An 18,870-nucleotide genomic window follows, 5' to 3' on the forward strand; every position below is an offset into this window, starting at 1 on the left:
ACCCCGTCTCTACTAAAAATACAAAAAATTAGCCGAGCGTGGTGGCAGGCGCCTGTGGTCCCAGCTACTCGGGAGGCTGAGGCAGGAGAATGGCATGAACCCGGGAGGCGGAGTTTGCAGTGAGCCGAGATCACACCACTGCACTCCAGCCTGGGTGACAGAGCGAGACCCTGTCTCAAAAAAAAAAAAAAAAAAAGGAATATGATCTGGTCTAGTATTAGTTTTTAACTAGGAACTTCCATTTTTCCTCCTGGAGACTTCCCTTTCACATCAATTTTATTAGTGATGGCTGAGGTCTCTCAAATCTGTGAATAAGGTTTAGTGAGAATTGATGAGCCCTGGTTAAATAAGAATTCTAATGGCTATGCGTTGCCGCTATGTGGTAGAAGTCAAACTCAATTATCTTTTTTTTTTTTTTTTTTTTGAGACAAAGTCTCTCTCTGTCACCTAGGCTGGGGTGCAGCAGTGGGATCTCAGCTCACTCAAACCTCCGCCTCCTGGTTCAAGCAATTCTCTTGCCTCAGCCTCTCAAGTAGCTGGGATTACAGGCATGCACCACCATGCCAGACTAATTTTTGTATTTTTAGTAGAGATGCGGTTTCGCCATGTTGGCCAGGCTGGTCTTGAACTCCTGGCCTCAAGTGATCCACCTACCTCAGCCTCCCAAAGTGCTAGGATTATACATGTGAGCCACCACGCATGGCCTAAACCAATTATCTTTTAATTCAACAATTCTCTGTCTACCAGGAGACTCCTAGAACCTCTTCTTTGTGTCTTTTTTCATTTGAAATCTTTCCTTTGAAATCAGGCCTACTTTAGAAAGACAAAAAAAAAAAAAAATCAAAATACAAAACCTTCATTTGTGAAAAATGAAAGAAAAGGAGAGGGGGTTTTTCTCTCTAGATTTAGCTTTTTTCAGTAAGGAAATATTAGACCATCAGGTAATCAATCTTGGCTACACAGTTCAAGCAAAAAACAAAACAAACAAAAACCATAGATTGCTTAGCACTGCTGTATCCCTAGACAAATTCTACCAGCTTTTACATTGCTATTACTCCCTTCCCCATTGCAGCCATTTAAGAAAATTTCTATTTGGGAAGATAGAACAAAGCCTATCTTTATGCTGTAAGCAGTGCCTAGCTCTCAGAGTTGGAGGAGGGGAGAAGAGAAAGGAATAATGAACAAGGAGGAGGAGAAGGTGGTATTTAGTTTCTTCTTAAATTTCACTTAGTAAGAATTTCTTCAGTGTCAAATGGGGAGGCATCCTTAGGATTTGCAGTTTGTTAAATGTTATCCAATGTTTTCAGATACATTCTTTGGAATATATTCCTCTTTTTTCGATATGTATATTCACATAATAATACATTAGCAGGCATTAGGAACAGCATGGACTGGAAGGTCCACGATTGTACCAGGCTAGAGCTAGGAAACTTTATTTATTTATTTTATTTATTAATTATTTATTATTTTTATTTTGTTTATTTATTTATTTATTTATTTTTGAGATGGAATCTTGCTCTGTCACCAGGCTGGAGTGCAGTGGCGCAATCTCGGCTCACTGCAACCTCCACCTCCCAGGTTTGAGCAATTCTCCTGCCTGAGCCTCCCAAGTAGCTGGGATTACAGGCACGTACCACCACACCTGGCTAATTTTTGTATTTTTAGTAGAGATGTCATTTCACCATGTTGGCCAGGATGGTCTTTATCTCTTGACCTTGTGATCTGCCCGCCTCGACCTCCCAAAGTGCTGGGATTACAGGCATGAACCACCATGCCCAGCCTACTTTTTAAATATATATACAGGGTCTTGCTCTGTCACCCAGACTGGAGTGCAGTGGCACAATCATAGCTCACTGCAGCCTCGACCTCCTGGGCTCAAGAGATCCTCACACCTCAGCCTCCCAAGTAACTGGGACCACAGGTGTGTACCACCATGCCTGGCTAATTTTTTTTTTTTTTGGTCAGAGTCTCACTCTGTAGCCCAGGCTGGAGTGCAGTGGTACCATCTTGGCTCACTGCAACCTCCACCTCCAGGGTTCAAGCAATTCCCCTGCCTCAGCCTCCTGAGTAGCTGGGACTACAGGCATGTGCCACCACGCCTGGCTAATTTTTGTATTTTTAGTAGAGACAGGGTTTCACTATGTTGGCCAGGCTGGTCTTGAACTCCTGACCTCGTGATCCTCCCACTTCAGCCTCCCAAAGTGCTGGGATTACAGGCATGAGCCATCGCGCCCGGCTTAATTTTTGTATTTTTTGTAGAGACGGGGTTTCATCATGTTGTCCAGGCTGGTCCCAAACTCCTGAGCTCAAGCAATCCACCCACCTTGTCCTCTCAAAATGCTGGGATTACAGGTGTAGAGCCACTGTACCCGGCCTAATTTTTCAACTTTTTGGAGAAATGAAGTCTCACTATATTGCTCATGTTGGTCTTGAACTTCTGGGCTCAAGTGATCCTCATACCTCAGCTTCCTAAAGTGGCGGGATTACAGGTATGAGCCACTGCACCCAGCCCTAGGAAGCTCTTTCATAAGGAGGGAATATTCTCTTCCCCATCATCCTTTTGGGTTGAAGATAGCAGCCAAGATGGTATTAGGAAAAGGTGGGAAGATAGTGATGGTGGTAGTGGTGGCAGGTGGAAGGGATTAATGTTGAGAATTGTTATTTCCATTGCAAAAAGAGCCTGATGTGTTTTATGAATACTATCATTCTCAGTTCTTGAAAAATACTCTGATAGGACACTGCCTAGTTCTACAATCTCAACAGATAATTAGTAAGTATCCCAAGTTGGAATTAGTTTCACTGAGTTTAGCTTAGAGGTCTGTATAGAAAAAAAACAAACAAACAGTTCTTTCACAGGTACAAGGAATGGTAGGGAAGCAGCCTCTTCTTAAGTTGGCTTTGGGACCCAGAAAACTGCAAATAGTTTGCAGTTTGCTAGTGGCTAGATGGCGTCCAGCAAGCCTTTAAAATAAATAGAATAAATAGGCCATACCATCCTGAATGCGCCCGATCTCGTCATAAAATAAATAGAATTTCTTTGGTGAAGCATTTTCTCCCCAAAAGCTATGACAATTCTTTTAGGGGCTAATGGCCTTCTCATCAAAGTCCACTGTACACTTCTCATGGTCCTCGTAGAATTCAAACTCCTGGGCTGTTGGTCCTTAGTAGGTGGACATTGTCTAATCCCTTACTTATCAAGATTTAGCTGCCCCATATCCACTTTCAAGGATGGGCATGTGTGCGTTAATGAAAGTTAAAGTTTTCAAGCATAATGTGTTCCAGGTAACAAGTTATCAGCCAATATGTTTATTTAGATCTACCAAAAAATACAGTTCTCTTCTAGGTATTGAGGACATAAGGAACTATTACATAAATGTTAGTTCTTCTCTCAAAACATACAGGATAGCTGGGAATCCAAAACTCATACTTTAAATTATAAGTAATAGTAAAAGACTATCACAGAATATATGCTACGGATCAAATAAGGGTTAGCTTCAGAGAGCGCTGGATGAACTAGTGAGGCCATGTGACTTGAAATGGTGTCATGAGTGTCACTGAGTCTTGATGCTGTGCTCCTGGAAGAACACAACCAAATGAAGACAATTTTACTCGTGGAAAATGGCTCTCCTATCTACGCAGTCTAAAATAAAAACCATGAATACATCTTCATGAAAAATAATCTGGCCGTTGTGCTAGGCCTAAGCAACTGTTTCTGAACTTTTCCAATAATACTCGTTTTCTACGTATTAATTATTTCCAAATACTTATTAGCACTAAAGGCATAAAAACTTATGGCATGAAAATTTAAATTTAAAAATTTCTGTTTGTTAACCTAATTTGGGCCAGGTGAGGTGGCTCACACTTGTAATCCCAACACTTTGGGAGGCCAAGGCTAGAGGATCACTTGAGGCCAGGAGTTCAAGACCAGCCTGGGCAATAATAGAGTGAGACGCTCATCTCTACAAAAAGAAAAAAAAAAATTAGCTGAGTTTGGTGGCACACGCCTATATTTCTAGCTACTTGGGAGGCTAACACAGGAAGACGGCTTGAGCCCAGGAGTTCAAGGTTGCAGACAAAGTGAGACCCTGTCTCTAAAATTAGATTATAAATAAATAAATAGAATAAAAAGAGAAGGTCAATCAGAAGATATTAGGATCTCTATTACCCAGGAGCACCAGAAAAGCCTGGGAAGGAAGCACTCTCTCTCTTGAGCTCACAGACAGTAGAAGCAACATAGTATTAGCACGTTTTAGATAAGTACAAGATTTGTCAAGTTGAACAATATATGCTCTGGTTCTTACCTAACATCTTTTTCTTCACTTCTAGTCCTTAAAGACGTTGAAACAGGCCCGGTATGGTAGCTCACGCCTGTAACCCCAGCACTTTGGGAGGCCGAGGTGGGTAGATCACAAGGTCAGGAGGTCAAGACCAGCCTGGCCAAGATGGTGAAACCCCGTGTCTACTAAAACAAAAATTAGCCGGGCGTGGTGGTGGGCACCTGTAATCCCAGCTACTCAGGAGGCTGAGGCAGAGAATTGCTTGAACCTGGGAGGCAGAGGTTGCAGTGAGCCGAGATTGCAACATGCACTCCAGCCTGGGCGACAGAGCCAGACTCCTTCTCAAAAAAAAAAAAAAAAAAAAAAAAAGATATTGAAACAGCTTGAAGCAAGACCTGTTCTTTCTAGGGTTCTCAGTCTCTTTTGGAGTTAGTTTCGGTGGGCTTTACCAACGGAAGGGAGAGGTAAACATGGCTGGAGGGTATGCCTGGCAGTAGATTTGGGAGAGGGAATTTCTTCTCCTGCACATCTAAAATGGCTCTAGCAGAGCCCTCTTTGCCCTCATACTTCTGTCCCCTTTGTACCTTCCTCTTGACGACTCCCTCACCACCCTGCATTCCCCTCAGTATACTAATCTGGGCCACATTTATCAGCATGTGTCATTACTGTTCGTTAAAGTTGAGAAACCACATTCCATTTTACTCTTTCTTACCTCCTGCCACCCCAAAGGATCAGGCTAGTCTTCCTTGTACATTCTGATGCTGCTTAGACTCAGGAAAGAAACAGAAGTGGAATGCCCTGCTCAGGAGTTCCGGCCTTGGTCATATCTTCTCCTAAAAATTAACCAGAGTTGGCCGGGCGCAGTGGCTCATGCCTGTAATCCCAGCAGTTTGGGAGGCTGAGGCGGGCGGATCACGAGGTCAGAAGTTCGAGACCAGCCTGGCCAACATGGTGAAACGCTGTCTCTACTAAAAATACAAAAATTAGCCAGGCGTGGTGGGGGGCGCCTATAATCTTAGTTACTCAGGAGGCTGAGGCAGGAGAATCGCTTGAAACCAGAAGGCAGAGGTTGCGGTGAGCCTAGATCAGGCCACTGCACTCCAGCCTGGGTGACAATGTGAGGCTCTATCTCAACACACACACACACAAAATTAACCAGAGCTGCGCTAATTTGGGTAGGAGGTAGAAGTCGAGCTGTTTATACACTTACCGAGCTAGTTCTTTCTTCCCCCTCTGGCTCTAGTTCAGAATGTGTCTCTTCAGCAAAGATCCCTAGAGGACCAGAGAGGGGAATGACAGGAGCTGTGCATCAGAACTCTTCTCTGAAGCTCTCATATTTGAGGGCACTGTCAGCCAATGCTACTGCTTTAATATTAGCGACTGACACTAATAGGCGAAGGAGAGGCAAAGGAATACAGTCCCAACAGAGCCCAACAGTGGACTGGCTGTACCTTTGTCAATATTGAACTAAGAGCCATAAAATATTTTACCTTTCCTAATTCAATAATCCCACTGTTGGAACTGCATCCTGAGAAAACAATTCAAATTAAGACAAGAGAATTCTGATGATACCTACTGCCAATATCTTAGTATCTGAATGCCATTACCCATGAGAAGGTACCAGAGCTCCTTGGAGACATGGCTGATTCAGATCTGGGGCAAGGAAACCTCGTGGTGTGTGTCAGAAAGGAAAATGATACTTAGAGGAGGAACAGTTTTGGGTAGAGAGGTGTTGAATTCTGTTTTTGATTGAGCTGTAGGTACCCGGGAGATGTACAGCTGGAGATGATCAGTGGTACTATACAGATTTGGGTGTCGATTTATACCTATGTATCAAATCAGATAATCAATGTTGAAAATTTTCTTGTGCCACCTTGCAGAATAATTCTCTCTGATGCTTGGTGAAAATGCAGATTTCTAGGTCCCACCTCAGAGGACGAGGCAACTGCATTTTAAAGATGTTCTGGTGTTCTCCAAGTGACTTTTTTTTTTTTTTCTTCAGACGGAGTCTTGCTCTGTTGCCCAGGCTGGAGTGTAGTGGCGTGATCTTGGCTCACTGCAACCTCTGCCTACCGGGTTCAAGCCATTCTCCTGTCTTAGCCTCCCAAGTAGCTGGGATTACAGGCACCTGCCACCGCGCCTAGCTAATTTTTGTATTTTTAGTAGAGACAGGGTTTCACCATATTGGTCAGGCTGGTCTCAAACTCCTGACTTCAGGTGATCCACCCTCCTTGGCCTCCCAAAGTGCTGGGATTACAGGTGTGAGCCACCGTGCCCAGCCTCCAAGTGACTTTTTTTTTTTGGAGATGGAGTCTTGCTCAGTTGCCCAGGCTGGAGTGCAGTGGCGCGATCTCGGCTCACTGCAAGCTCCGCCTCCTGGGTTCACGCCATTCTCCTGCCTGAGCCTCCCGAGTAGCTGGGACTACAGGCGCCCGCCACTACGCCAGGCTAATTTTTTTGTATTTTTAGTAGAGACGGGGTTTCACCGTGTTAGCCAGGATGGTCTCGATCTCGTGACCTCATGATCCGCCCGTCTCGGCCTTCCAAAGTGCTGAGATTACAGGCGTGAGCCACCGCGCCCGGCCTCCAAGTGACTTTTTAAAGCACACATTAGCTTAAGAAATACTTACTTTTTTTTTTTTAATCTTTTTTTGAGACAGGGTCTCACCCTGTCACCCAGGTGCAGTGCAGTGGCAGGATCATGGCTCACAGCAGCCTCAACTTCCTGGGCTCACATGATCCTCCCACCTCAGCCTCTGAACAGCTGGGATTACAGGTGTGCACCACCACACCTGGCTAATTTTTGTATTTTTTGTAGAAATGGGGTTTTAACACGTTACCCAGGCTGGTCTCAAACTCCTGGGCTCAAGCAATTTTCCTGCCTCAACCTCCCAAAGTGCTGAGATTGCAGACATGAACCACCGCGTCCAGCCCAAAAGACACCCACCATGGTGTCACATGCCTGTAGTCCCAGCTACTTAGGAGGCTAAGGTGGGAGGATCATGTGAGCCCAGGAGGTCGAGGCTGCAGTGAGCCATGATCCTGCCACTGCACTATAGCCTGGGTGACAGGGCAAGACACTGTCTCAAAAAAATAAATAAAAATAAATACTTATTTAAGGGATTGTGAAATGCAAGAGCCACTATGGGAAGCTGAGAAGAGTTGGAGAAGCAAGAGCAGAAGAGGGAACCAGGGCATTCTGTGCTTCCCAGGAAGGAACAGCACTTCCCTGCAGAGCCCTGTGGAGTGCCACTGAGAGGACAGGAGAAGTAACAAGGGCATAAATGTAACAAGGAATGCCAACAGTCACGCATGATGGGCCCTCCTGTAGTACCAGCTACTCTTGAGGCTAAGGCTGTAGAATCACTTGAGGCCAGGAGTTTGAAGCCATAGTGTACCATGATGGCCATGATCACACCTGTGAATAGTCACCTAGTCACTGCACTCCAGCCTGGGCAACATAGCAAGAGAGAACCCCATCTCTTAACACAAAACAAAACAAAACAAAACAAAACCAAAAAAGAAAAGAAAAATTGGAGAAACCATAAAATAAGAGAAGAATATATAAGTACCTGGCCGGGTGTGGTGGCTCATGCCTGTAATCCCAGCACTTTGGGAGGCCGAGGCGGGCGGATCACCTGAGGTCAGGAGTTCGAGACCAGCCTCAACATGGAGAAATCCCGTCTCTACTAAAAATACAAAAAATTAGCCGGGCGTGGTGGTGCATGCCTGTAATCCCAGCTACTCGGGAGGCAGAGGCAGGAGAATTGCTTGAACCTGGGAGGCGGAGGCTGCGGTGACCCAAGATCATGCCATTGCACTCCAGCCTGGGCAACAAGAGTGAAACTCCGTCTCAAAAAAAAAAAAAAGAATATATAAGTACATTTTTCACCTGTTCACAAGAGAGAGAACTTTGTTTCTATTTATTTTTTATTTACTATTTAGAGACAGAGTCTCACTCTGTTGCCCAGGCTGAAGGGTGGTGGCATGATCATAGCCCACAGCAACCTTGAATGCCTGGACTCAAGCTATCCTCCCACCTCAGCCTTCTGAGTAGCTAGGACTACAAGCATGCACCACCACGCCTGGTTAATTTTTCTATTTTTCATAGACACAGGGTTTTGCTGTGTTGCCCAGGCTGGTCTCAAACTCCTGGGCTCAAGTGATCCTCCTGTCTCAGCCTCCCAGAGTGTTGGTTTTATAGGTGTAAGCCACCACGCCTGGCCCTACTTATTTATTTTTAATGTTTAAAGTTTTTAATTTTTAAAATTTGAGATGGGGTCTCACTACGTTGCCCAGGCTGGTCTTGAATTCTGGGCCTCAAGCCGTCCTCTCACCTTAGCCTCCCAAAGTGCTGGATTACAGGCTTTAGCCACCATACCTTGCCAGTAGAGAATTTTGTAAGCTTAAAAGCAAAGGAAGAAAACAAAGCATTTCCAGATCTGACTACATGAATGTTAAATACTTCAGCATGTCAAAAACACCATGAAAAAAATTAACATGAAAAATTAGAGGGAAATCGTACAGCATATATGAGCAAGTAAAGTAGTATCATTAATATATGAAGTTTTTATAATCCGTGCAGAAAACTACTGCTATTTCAGTAAAAAATATGTGCAAACACATGAATACGCAATTCCCAAAGAAAAAAGAAAAAACAATTTTCTCTATGTATAGAACATGAATATGACATACTTATTAAAACAAAAAACGGAATGTCATTTTTAGCTCCTCAAATTGGCAAATACTTGTATGAGAACGTATGGCTCAGGGAATCAAGGAAATAAGCAAAGTCATTCTCTGTTAGTAGAAATGAATTTGGTATCACTTTTCTTTTGTTGTTGTTGAGACAGGGTCTCACTCCCAGGCTGAAGTGCACTCCCAGGTTAGGATCTTGGCTCACTGCAGCTTGTACCTCCCTGGGCCCAGGTGATTCTCCTAACTCAGCCTCCATAGCTAAGACCACAGGTGTGCACCACCACACCCGGCTAATTTTTTGTATTTTTAGTAGAGATGGGGTTTCCCCATGTTGCCCAGCTGGTCTTGACCTCCCTGGGTTCCAGTGATTCGCCAGCCGTGGCCTCCCAAAGTGCTGCGATTACAGGTGTGAGTCACTGTTCCTGGCCTAGTATCACTGTTCTGAAAGGCATGTGTAAGTAATGTCAAAAATTTTAAAATATTCCTACCCTTTGAAAGCAATTCTGCTTCTGGGAGCTTTTTTTTACGCTTACGTAAAAAAAAGTTTGTTCCAAGCCAGTTGTGGTGGCACGCACCTCTAATCCCAGCTACTCGGGAGGCTGAGGCACAAGAATCGCTTGAACCTGGGAGGCAGTGGTTGCAATGAGCCGAGATGGTGCCACTGTGCTCCAGCCTGGGTGACAGAGCAAGACTCTGTCTCAAAATAGACATATATATAAAGGCTCGCTGGCCTTTGGCAACCTTGCACTTATTACCATTGCCAAGAAGTGTGTGAAAGTGTGAACCAGTGAGAGTTTCCCCGTTCTACGTTTTGACAGAGTTTTATATCTTCTCATTTGTAGATGTGCACTTTAATACAGACAGCTATATGATGAGCATGTAATACTGACTCAAGGCTCAGCAGCTCTGTTAGTTGAAATAGTACACATCTGTACCCTCTACTTCAGTTGTTCAGATGTCCCTATAAAAATAGTTATGAAAAAGTGGCTGTTCTCACAGGTACACAGGCAATCTTAAACATTAATGAGTTGGCTGTTTTCCCCTTTAGCCTAAGAATGGCCAGTCACACTTTGGAAGTTAGGCCAGCAAATCTGGGAATGCAAATAGAGTCAGAAACCTGGAGTGCTTTTATTCCCTTCGCAGACTCATCTAGCAAAATAGATTGCTTTGCAATTGTGAAGAGGAAAAAAAAAGAATAAGGAAGAAAAGAAGAATGTGTTGGCTTTGTGAGCCCTGGTTTGAGTATAGGATGATTTCTTTTTTTTTTTTTTATATGAAAAGTGGGATCTTAATGGACGCTCACAGTCGGCTCAGGCAGCCTCTGAAAGCTCCCCTTGTCAAACAGCACCCGAGATAGAAGGACCCATTGTTTTCTAAAACTAGTTACCACTCTTCCCTTTATCCTTTCTTTTGTACCTTTTAGCGTTTGCTTAATCAGAATATTTTAATCCCTAATGTGGTGACTCGGTGTAATTTATCTCATTAAGCCTCTCCTATTTTCTCCTGTTTACATGACTAATATTATTGTGTTTTATAGAGCTTATACCAACAAGTCACTCCTTTGTCCCATTGTTTCAGCTCCAGGCCAAAAACCAACAATGAAGTTTTATCTTTCCAATCTTGGACCTCACCTACTTGTCATTCAGATTGTATAGATTGCATGAAGAGCATGTTCCTTTGAAAACAAAGCAAAGATTCATTTTTATGACCTAAAAACAAACAATTACCTTTCTCAAAGGTCCTGGTCATCTCTTTTTATGAGTATAGACTGGCAAAGACTCACCTTAGAAGAGGAAAAAAGTATATACTTCCTTGTGGGCTGAAAGCCCAAAGTCCCCTAGCAATAATGCCCTGCTCCCTAACTTATATTTCTTTCCTAGAGCATAGAATATCCAGAAGCAGAGAATCTGAGCAGTGGAGGGCATGTGGCAAGGTTATCTCATCCAAACCCCTGCCCTTCAGCAAGACCACACCCAAGCCAGACAGAGGAGAATCTATCTTGTTTTTCAACGCTTACAAAGCAGAGCCTTCTTTGAAAGTCCCATATTTGAAATACCATGTCAGAAAATTTCTTTTCTAAAAACCCAGCCTAGTAAAAGCTTTTCTTGTCATTTTCTCGGTTACTCTTTTTCTTTTCTAGGCTGAAAATAACCAGTTACCATCCTCAGGGAATCAACAATTTAATGAGCAATAACTTCTGGTGAGGCCATGGTTCTCAAATGTTAGCCTGCATCAGCGTCACCTGGAGGGCTTATGAAAGCACAGATCGCTGCACACCCCCAGTTTCCGATCTCAGAGGTCCAAGGAGGGCTCTAGAATTTGCATTTCTAGAGAGTTCCCAGGTGATGCCGATGCTGTTGGACTGGGGACCCCACTTCAAGAACTGCTGCTATCAGTGCTAGGAAATCTGAAGGATAGAAATATGCAGATGCCTAAGAGGTGGGAATAAGTGGAGTTAACAAGTAAATGGGTTAACCTCCATATGGAAAGTGCCAAACGCCCATCACATAAGCCCTTTGCTAGCTCAAGGTGCAGTGTGGGAGGCCGACGTGAACAGTAGTTTAGGATGTTAGCCATTCACACCAAGAACTGTGTGGGCATTGAAGGGGAGCACAGCTTCCTGCAGACCTGAAAGCATCAGGAACCATTCCTGAGTGGATTTGTTTGTTTGTTTTGTTTTGTTTTTGTTTTTGTTTTTTTGAGATGGAGTTTTGCTCTTGTCGCCGAGGCTGGAGTGCAGTGGCACAATCTCGGCTCACTGCAACCTCCACCTCCCCAGTTCAAGCAATTCTCCTGCCTCAGCCTCCCAAATAGCTGGAATTACAGACACCTGCCACCTACCTCCATTTCCCAAAGTGCTGAGATTACAGGTGTGAGCCACTGAGCCCGGTCTCCCGGGTAGATCCTTTTTTTTTTTCTTTTTTTTTCTTTTGGAGATTCCTCTTTGAAGGTTTTTTGTTTTGTTTTGTTTTATTATACTTTAAGTTCTGGGATACATGTGCAAAACGTACAGGTTTGTTACCTAGGTATACACGTGCCATGGTGGTTTGCTGCACCCATCAACCCATCATCTACATTAGGTATTTCTCCTAATGCTATCCCTCCCCTAGCCCGCCACCCCCCAACAGGCCCCAATGTGTGATGTTCCCCTCCCTGTGCCCATGTATTCTCATTGTTCAGCTCCCACTTATGAGTGAGAACATGCGGTGTTTGGTTTTCTGTTCCTGTGTTGGTTTGCTGAGAATGATGGTTTCCAGCTTCATCCATGTCCCTGCAAAGGACATGAACTCATCCTTTTTTATGGCTACATAGTATTCCATTGTGTATATGTGCCACATTTTTGTGGATTTTTCAAGAAGAGAAGGTTTCCAGACAAAGGGGCAAGGCGAGGCATGTGCTCTTCCAGCAGCAGAACAGCGTGGAACTGAGGAGGGGATGTGGAGTGTTCACAGAGCAGCAAGCCATGCAAGTGTCCCCAAGGGGAGCATGCAAGTGAGGCAGTGAGGACAGGGTGCAGAGGTGGGCACGGCGAGATCCAGGGAGCATGGCAGCACAGGGGGAGGAGTCTGGGCAATATTCTGAAGGCTTCTTTGACATCGAGGACAGAGGAAGCTTTGCTAAGACTCCATATAAGGGGTCATCAGAGAAAAAAGAAGCAGGAACACAGCTCTCCCCAGACCTCTAGGTCCTCCGTGGTAGGACTTATCTGCCCAGTTCACTCTGGTTTCCCGCTGGTGTCAGGGCCCTGCTAGCCTCCTAGCCTAGGTGCAGGACTCAGCTTTCTCTTTCCTTTTAATTTCATTGAATGATTTGGGAATTTCATAGAGGGAAATTTGTAAAGACACTGGGCAAACAGAATCAAAATGAACACAAAGAGAATACATGGGTCTAGAGATAAGGCTTCTAGCTCCACCTTTTGCAGGCTACATGGCCTTGAGCATGTTACTTAACTCTGTGTGCAGCTGTCTCTGTATTTAAATAGGGACCTTATCCCCAACAAGACCCACAAGACCTTATAGGGCCCGGCACTCCCTGCTGTTTTCAGCCTGAGCTCACACTCACTGACTCTGCCCCAACTACATAAACCTCTTTTATTTATTTATTTATTTATTTGAGACGGAGTCTCACTCTGTCACCCAGCCTGGAGTAAGGTGGCAAGATCTCAGCTCACTGCAACCTCTGCCTCCTGGGTTCAAGCACTTCTCTCACTCAGCCTCCGGCGTAGCTGGAATTACAGGCACCCGCCACCACGCTCAGCTAATTTTTGTATTTTTAGTAGAGACGGGGTTTTACCATCTTTGCCAGGCTGGTCTTGAACTCCTGACCTTGTGATCCACCTGCCTCGGCCTCCCAAAATGTTGGGATTACAGGCGTGAGCCACCACGCCCGGCCTATAAACCTCTTTTAACTTGGGTTTACTGTGCTCCATTCTGCCCCAGGCCTTTGCACACGCTGTTTCCTTTGTCTGCAATAGTCTTGCCCTCACCTCACTAATTAACTACTACATTAGATCTAAGACCTACTCCTTCAGGGAAACCTCTGCTCTCCCTGAATAGGTTAAATCTCTCTGATTATAGTGTTTTTTAGTATCAGGAACTTCTACCTGATGTCACTTAATGATTGCTTTTTGTGTAATTATTTGCTTAATGTTTGTCTCCTACTAGAACAGGGGTCAGCAAACCATAGCCAGCTTTGGCCTGAAGCCTGTTTTTATAAAAAAGTTTTATTGGCATGCAGCCACACCTACTTTTTTACATATTGTGTGGTTGCTTTTTCACTACGGTGGCAGAGTTGAGTAGTTGCAGCAGAGGCCTTATGGCCCACAAAACCTAAAATACTTACAATCTGGTCCTTTATGGAAAAAAAAATTGCCAATCCCTGTATAATCTCCATGAAAGCAAGCACAAGGTCTATTTTTGCTTACTTACTTATCCTCAGCATCTAGCATAGTGTCTGCCACATAAAAGATGCATAATATTTATTTTTAAAAAGTGAATGCAAGAAGATTTTTTTAAATGACTATTTTGCCAGAGTGTTGAAAGAGTTAAATAAGAGACAGTGTTATTTTTTAAAAACCAACAACGTATGCCTAGAACACAGTAGGTGTTTAATAAAAAATAAATGTTAGCAGTTTGTTGTTGTTGTTGTTGTTGTTATTCTCAGCCTTTCCTTAGTCAGTGCTTTTTTTGTTTTTGTTTTTTGTTTTTTGTTTTTTTTGAGATGGAGTCTCGGACTCTCGCCAAGACTGGAGTGCAGTGGCACAATCTTGGTTCACTGCAACCTGCACCTCCCGGTTTCAAGCAGTTCTCTGCCTCAGCCTCCTGAGTAGCTGGGATTACAGGTGCCCGCCACCACGCCTGGCTAATTTTTTGTATTTTTAGTAGAGACGGGGGTTTCACCATCTTGGCCAGGCTGGTCTTGAACTCCTGACCTCATGATCCACCCACCTCGGCCTCCCGAAGTGCTGGGATTACAGGCGTGAGCCACCGCGCCCGGCCTTTTTTTTTTTTTGAGACAGAGTCTTGCTCGGTCACCCAGGCTGGAGTGCAGTGGCGTGATCTCAGCTCACTGCACCTCTGCCTCCTGGGTTCAAGCGATTCTTCTGTCTCAGCCTCCCTCCTGAGTAGCTGGGATTACAGGCATGTGCCACCATGCCTGGCTAATTTTTGTATTTCTAGTAGAGATGGGGTTTTGCCATGTTTGCCAGGCTGGTCTCGAACTCCTGACCTCAGGTGATCCACCCGCCTCGGCCTCCCAAAGTGCTGGGATTACAGGCGTGAGCCACCATGACCAGCTGTCAGTGCTTTTTAGTCCTCTCTGTGGTACTAGACCTAAACTGTCCTCTGACCCTGGTGCACTCCTGTCTTCCATATCTTGTCCTCTGGCCTTGGTCTCCTGGAGGAGAAAGGCATTTCCATTTCTGTCTTCGGGACTCCTTCCTTGGACCCAGATTGTTAGCAATGTCTTCTCCACCTTTCCTAGAGATTTCCTTTTATGATGTTCAGTCTATTTGAAGCATATTATTTGCAAGCCTTGTCATAGTGTTTGGGTGATGCCCCTTTAACCTGTCCTTGGGGCTTTGCTTCACCAGGGTCATCTAAATGATGGCAGTTCCATCTTTCTTTATGGCCACCTCCTGCAGGGACAGCAGAACAACTGCTTGTGGTTGGTCAGGAGATGCTGGAAGACTGGAGGAGAGCTCCTGATGGGGCAGTGATGAGCAGAGGCTTGTGGACTGGACCCGTGTGGTTTCATAGGTGAGAGGAGCGGGCAAAGGAGAGCAGGCTCAAAGCCCGGCCTAGAAGCTGTTTAGTCTGGAGTTGGCCCAGCTGGATGTAGAATCCAAAAGAAGGGAAGGTTTGGTAAAACTAGAGTCAGCAAACTGTCACCTGCAAGCCAAATCCAGCCTGCTTCCAGTTTTTATGTAACTTTTACACTAAGCATGGTTTTTACCTTTTTACATGATTGGAGAAAACAAAAGAAGAATAGTATTTTGTGACACATAAAAATTTTAGGAAATTCAAATGTCAGTGTTCATCAATAAAGCTTTATTGGAACACAGTCCTGCCCATTCACTTATGACTATGGCTACTTTCATGTTACAACAGCACAGTTGAGTAGTTGGCTACAGAGACCATATGGCCCGTAAGCCTGAAATATTTACTGTCTGGCCCTTTACAGAAAAAATTTACCAACCCCCAAGTTATACTATTAGTCTGAGCTGTGACAGTGGCTTTGACCCAAGCCCATCAGAACACATTCCCTGTTCAGTGTTGCGTGACCTCTGCAAACCCCACCAGGTCCCATCCTAGGAGCGGTAGGGAGAGAACAGGTTAATTAGATGGGTTAATTTGAGGAACTATTCTTTCAAGAGGTGAGAAGGGATGAGATGAGAGAACGCGATGGAGTTAAGACCATGGGCTCTGATTCAAATGTTGATTTCACCACTTATAGCAGTGGGATGGACCTTGAGCAAGTGTCTTAACCTCTCTGAGCAGCAGTTTCCATATAATAAAATGTGAATAATTATATGGTCAAATATATAGTGTCATTGTGAGGAGCAAATGAGCTAATGCATCAACAATGTCTGGCATATGGTAGACACTCAATAAATATTCACTGCTATTAATTACTGTGATTAGATGGAGTACAACAGAGGAAGAGTTGGCCTGGGAGAGGAAAAAGCTATCTTTCTTCGAGCAGCATGTGGAATAGAGTAAAAACAATAGGCATTCGAGATAAACAGACCTGGGATCAATTCCCTTTGTTAGTGATGCTGTGTGACTTTAGTAAAGTTGATTAACTTCTGAGCCTCGGTTTTCCCCTCTCTATGGAACTCAGATGTCAAGGGGTGGGGGTGGGGGGCCTTCCTGCTCTTGAATTTAGGAAATGTACTTCCTTTATAGTACCGCCTGTCACCATCTCAGGTGAAACACACGTGGCTTCTGTTTCACCCTATGCCAGAAAGCCCATTCAAAAATTCTCTTTCAGCATTTCATGAGCTTAGTAAATTTACTTGAGATTTTAAGACTTATGCTTTTGAGGGTAGGGGCATATTGTGCCACACGAAGCCTTTCTCTAAAGCTCCTACTCTTTTCTTGCCTCTTCCCCTCCCCTCTTCTTTCTGAATGAGGAGCCCACCATCCCCTCACCCTGCCCATTCCACACGTATTTCCTCATCTCTCTCCCCTCCCCCCACATTGTCCAAAGAGGCTGATCAAGGCATTTTCCCATGAAGATGATTCTCTCCCCAAGATAAATTTTTTTTTTTTTTTTAAGCAGAGTCTTGCCCTGTCACCCAGGCTTGAGTGCAGACTGCAATTTCCGCCTCCTGGGCTCAAGCTATTCTCATGCCTCAGCCTCCTGAGAAGCTGGGATTACAGGCGTACACCACCACACCTGGCTAATTTTTTGTATTTTTAGTAGAGACGGGTTTTGCCATGTTGGCCAGGCTGGTCTCAAACTCTTGACCTCAAGTCATCCGCCCGCCTCGGCCTCCCAAAGTGCTGGGATTACAGCCCTGAGCCACCACGCCTCGCCCCCAAGAGAAATTCTCATACCAGCTGCTAAAAGAATATGATTTCCTCCATCCTCTAACAAGCAAAACAGGGATAATTATGCCTACCTCACAGGGTGTTTGTGGGAATTAAATGAGGTAATGTTTCTGCAAGCTGCTGGCACATAGCAGGCAGTCAATAAATGTTAGCTCCCTCCTCCTTTGATTCTTCCTTTGTGAAGTGAAGGAACAAAGAGAGATATTGAGAGATATTTTGAGGTGGGGAGGAGAGTACATAAAGCAGCCAAGAAGGTCATCTCCTTGACCATCACCCTCCAGTAAAGTGGAAGAGATTATTTGCCAAGAGCAACTGGAAGAGGTGGAGGGGCTCAGGGCGGAAGCTAGACAAGCCTGGTTTATCATGGAGTCCACCCAAAAGGGTTTAGTTACTAGAACAGCAGTTCCTCTACATAAATCCTTCAGGTTCTTGAAAAATGTTATTAAATCACTTCTGCATCATAAATAATCCTGATTTTATTACTCTGCCCTCTCAGGCCAAGGTGTGAGTCCTGCAAGGTCCCTCTCCTGCTGAGCTGCAGGCCCAGGCACACAGCTGCACAGGGGCAGGATCCCAGGCTTGGCTGAATAGGATCCAGTGGCCTGTATCGTCTGCTGGCTTTCTCTGATGTTTTCCAAGCTGTTTCATTTTTTTATTTTTCTTTAAAAAAACTTTCTTAAAAAAATATGGGCCAGGCGCGGTGGCTCATGCCCTAATCCCAGCACTTTGGGAGGCCGAGGTGGGTGGATCACGAGGTCAGGAGATAGAGACCATCCTGGCCAACACGGTGAAACCCCGTCTCTACTAAAAACACAAAAAATTAGCCGGGCGTGGTGGCGGGCACCTGTAGTCCCAGCTACTCGGGAGGCTGAGTCAGGAGAATGGCGTGAACCCGGGAGACGGAGCTTGCAGTGAGCCGAGGTTGCGCCACTGCACTCCAGCCTGGGTGACAGAGCCAGACTCTGTCTCAAAAAAAAAAAAAAAAAAAAAAATGGAATGCTTCACAGATTTGCGTGTCATCCTTACGCAGGGGGCATGCTAATCTCCTCTGCATTGTTCCAGTTTTAGTGTACGTGCTGCCAAGGTGAGCACTCCAGGCCCTTTCGAAGTTGAGTTCTTCTTAGTAATCTTCCTTGAGGTGTAGGACTCCAAATGGGAGGTTTATTAGCAAGGTCCTGGGTGCAGAGTCATGGGAATTTGGGAATTCTGTTACTTGTCTATTTAGATATGTCTCTTGTCCTGTTTGTTTGTGTTAGTTAGCTTTTCTTTTTCTTTTTTTTTTTTAAACCATGGATTTTTTTTTTTTCCTAGACAGAGTCTCGCCCTGTCGCCCAGCTGGAGTGCAATGGCGCGATCTCGGCTCACTGCAACCTCCGCCTCCCGGGTTCAAACGATTCTCCTGCCTCAGCCTCCTGAGTAGCTGGGATTACAGGTGCCCGCCACTATGCCTGGCTAATTTTTTTTTTTTTTTTTTTTTTTTTTTTGTATTTTTAGTAGAGACGGGGTTTCACCATGTTGGCCAGGCTGGTCTCCAACTCCTGACCTTGTGATCCGCCTACCTTAGCCTCCCAAAGTGCTGGGATTACAGGCGTGAGCCACCTCGCCTGGCTAAACCACGGAATTTTTTTAAAAACTTCTTCCAAAAGAGTGGATGGATGGCTTTCGTCCATTCTTCTGTGGGCCAAGGATGTTTCTCCCCCATGTAAAAACAAATGGTTGTGATTATTCAATATCAAATTGTATCCTACACCTTAAGAAGTCCCTGCTATTTTCCCCAACTGTCCTCATCCATATCTATGTATCTTTTCTTTTCTTTTCTTTTTTTGAGATGGAATTTCGCT

At 44.7% G+C, this 18,870-nt stretch overlaps 1 long non-coding RNA gene and 1 other non-coding gene across 2 annotated transcripts in view; one reads left to right on the forward strand and one right to left on the reverse strand.

Annotated features, from left to right (window-relative positions):
• The window catches only part of LOC129524417 (uncharacterized), a 76,238-nt gene that overhangs the window by 15,003 nt on the left and 42,365 nt on the right, over positions 1-18,870 (forward strand). The gene's annotated exons all lie outside the window — the stretch shown is intronic.
• On the reverse strand, positions 18,015-18,121 carry LOC115935955 (U6 spliceosomal RNA). Its single transcript, XR_004071538.3, has one exon. It is a non-coding gene; the product is annotated as a U6 spliceosomal RNA (small nuclear RNA).

The sequence above is a fragment of the Gorilla gorilla genome, chromosome 13 (assembly GCF_029281585.2).
Source record: "Gorilla gorilla gorilla isolate KB3781 chromosome 13, NHGRI_mGorGor1-v2.1_pri, whole genome shotgun sequence".
NCBI classification, from domain to species: Eukaryota; Metazoa; Chordata; class Mammalia; order Primates; family Hominidae; genus Gorilla; species Gorilla gorilla.